The following is a 3416-nucleotide window of genomic DNA, read 5'->3' as shown; positions in this document are numbered from 1 at the left end:
ACATTATGTATTTGTGTATGCTCTAATTAAACAAATGTGAGAGATAACTTATGCTGACTTTCAGCATCTAGAATATAAGTGATATAGCACTTGGGTAATATTTTACAAATCTTATTGACCTCAAAATATATGTAGCACCCAGGAAGTCTCATATTTCATAAGGAACACTGCATTTTGATGGAGCTACAGGAGAATAAAGGGAGACTTGGTCTTTTGTACTCTGAAGGCCACTATTTTTATGTTGTGCTAGATACAGCAGAGAAACATTTCATCATGATTCTCTGCAACATACACAGAGATTGTTTCTATGACAGGTTTTGGGAGATTAACACATGCTTGAATAAAGAATAAACATCCAAGTTTACAGAGATGGCTCAGTGATTAAGAAGTCTAGATGCTCTTCCAAGCACCTAGGTTTGGTTCCAAGAATGCACATGGTAGATCATAAAAATCTGTAGCTTCAGTTCCATCGTCAGCATTTAATTTCCAGTACACAGGTAGATAGAGTGCCTCACAACTGCCTGTGACTATAGCTGCAGAGGACCTGACGTACTTCCTGCTCCAGTCTCCCCACACACATGTGCCTGTGTGTTCACACAAACACACACACATTACACTTACACAGATGCCTAAATATACATAATCATAAGTAATAAAATACATATTTTTTAAAGAAATTGAATCTATTTTCAATCTCAGGTTATATAAATTATATCTTTGAAGCTACTTTAGGGAGTTAAAAGATGAGGAAACATTTTTTTTGTTTACAGTTATATTATTAGTAGTATTTTCTTTCCTTAAAATTAATTATAATAAATTAAAATACTATTTAGGAAACTAAGTCAGAATTTCTACAGAACATTTTCTGTTGAAGTGTAATTTGAACATCATTTAGTAATCAAAAGTCTCACCTCGGGGCTGGAAAAATAGCTTAGCATAAAACACTGTCTGTTTTTGCAGAGGACCCAGATACAGTGCCCAGCACATACATGGTAGCTTAAAACCATCTGTAACTGCAGTTCCAGAGGATCAGATATCCTCTTCTGGCTTCCAGAAATACTAGGAACATAAAACACTGACACACATAAAATAAAATAAAAGTTATAAAAGATAAAGTTTTAAAAACCCTTCACCCTATTATTTAAGCTTTCAATAAATTTTAAATTACAAATCCAGTTGTACTGGCTAGTTTTGTGTCAACTTAACACAGCTGGAGTTATCACAGAGAAAGGAGCTTCAGTTGGGGAAATGCCTCCATGAGATCCAACTGTAAGGCATTTTCTCAACTAGTGATCAAGGGGAAAAGGCCCCTTGTGGGTGGGACCATCTCTGGCCTGGTAGTCTTGGTTCTATAAGAGAGCAGGCTGAGGAAGCCGGGGGAAGCAAGCCAGTAAGGAACATCCCTCCATAGCCTCTGCATCAGCTCCTGCTTCCTGACCTGCTTGAGTTCCAGTCCTGACTTCCTTGGTGATGAACAGCAGTATGGAAGTGTAAGCCAAATAAACCCTTTCCTCCCCAATTTGCTTCTTGGTCATGATGTTTGTGCAGGAATAGAAACCCTGACTAAGATACCAGTTATTTGATATTCCTCTTGTTAGGATTAAGGCAAACATGTTAATATCTCAGCAATGTTTACTAAATATGATGCTTTTAAGCTCAGAATACGAATAACCAGTGCCCCACATATGTAGGACTAAAACATTATCACTGATGATGGAGAAATGGCAGCATTTCAATTCATATATTCATGCACAAAGTGCACTCAAAATATTGAGATAAATATGTCTTTATTCAGAAATCATTCTAAGCATGAATGTAAACTTTTAGATGGCAGAGAAAATCCAAGTGCAGCAATTTTGCTGATAACTTTATCTTTAAAAATACAGTCATACCATGCAAACACAAAAATGTTCATGGATTTTTATTTTATAACCCTCCAGTGTCTGTCTCAATGCATTCCCCATAATAATCAGCACATACTCTATTGAAGAAAGTCTATGTTCTGCAGCAAACATAAATCTATGATTGTGTGATTTAATGGGCTTGTCCTTTCTAGCAGTGTTTATAAAACCAAAGCCACTGCTTTGTTATCCTGCTGTGGGTACCTGCCTTTCATCCTCAGTACTTCTTCACAAGGTTTTCTTGCATCTGTCAGTTTAGATGTCTGATAATCTCTTGCAGAGCTTATATTGAGCTAAATTTAAATACCACAGTCTACAGTGCTGAAATGACAGCTCCCTTCTTACAGACTAGAAGGTAGTGGTGCCAAGAGAGTTTTGCTAGTAAATAATAGTCTGATTCAAACACAGATTATCAGAAAATATGTTTGGGCAGAGTTTTCTCTTTCAATACCAAGTGTTTGAAAAATAAAAAAACAATGAATACGCTACTTTTAAAACATAAAGGAAAGGATAATATATTTCCTGAATTTAATCCACCCCACCATTTATCCTAAATGGTGCAAAAACTAAAGATGCCTCCTAGTTCCTTAATTTAACATCAGGTAAAGAAGTAAAATAGAAGAAAATGTCAGTCTGGTGAAGGAACATGGGCTCAACTGTACACACCAGAAAGTGTAACCAAGAAACCATGAAAAACTGCAAAGGATTGTTTGTGTAGTTGAGACAATATCTTCTTTTATTGGCTTAAGAATGTTGATGAGGTCAAATTCTGAGTTATTGCTTAAAAACTCTGCTTAAGATTTCACCATATCATTGACCATGATGACCAATTTTACAATAAAAAGAGATATTTATTTTCATGGCTGAATGGCTTTTATGTGGTACTTTTTCCAAAGATTAAAGTATGAAAACCTTGATTTCCATGTGATGGTATTGATCATCTTTCAAGGACTCCAGCTCACAGTAGGCCCCTGTAGTTACATGACATGTGTTCTTATGGGACCCTGAGTTACAAATCAGCCTTATGGGTTTTAATCCATTTGATTGATAGTTTTGAATCCAGATTTTGTGCATGAAGTTCAAAGTTTTGAATGGAAGACTGCATGGCTCTTATTTTAATTTATTTATAGAAAGCACTTTATCAATATTATATCTATAATAATGCAGTGAAAATATTAAGGGCTGCCTCTATGCAAAATGCTGAGGGCCATGCAGCTGTAAAAGCATCTCCTGCAGGAGGACCTAGTTGAGGTCTGCCTGAGAGAGCAAAGATTGCTAGTGTAAGCAATGCCAGCCAATCACTGATTATTAGAAGAGGTGCTTTCTTGGGACCAATGGGGGCATTGTGGAGGATATTGAAACAGCTTGCAGAAGTGCTTAGATGAGCTTGCTCCCTAATGAGATGAGCTTTCTCACCTGCTCCCGGAGTCTATGTCATTAACTCTATGCCAACTAATTCCCAAGCCCCAAGGGCAGGTATGGTAGGTCAGAGAGCTGTCCAGGGCACAGGAAACA

Source organism: Mus caroli, unplaced genomic scaffold (genome assembly GCF_978045245.1).
Source record: "Mus caroli unplaced genomic scaffold, Mus_caroli_1 scaffold_4, whole genome shotgun sequence".
NCBI classification, from domain to species: domain Eukaryota; kingdom Metazoa; phylum Chordata; class Mammalia; order Rodentia; family Muridae; genus Mus; species Mus caroli.
This window is presented reverse-complemented; position numbering follows the sequence as displayed.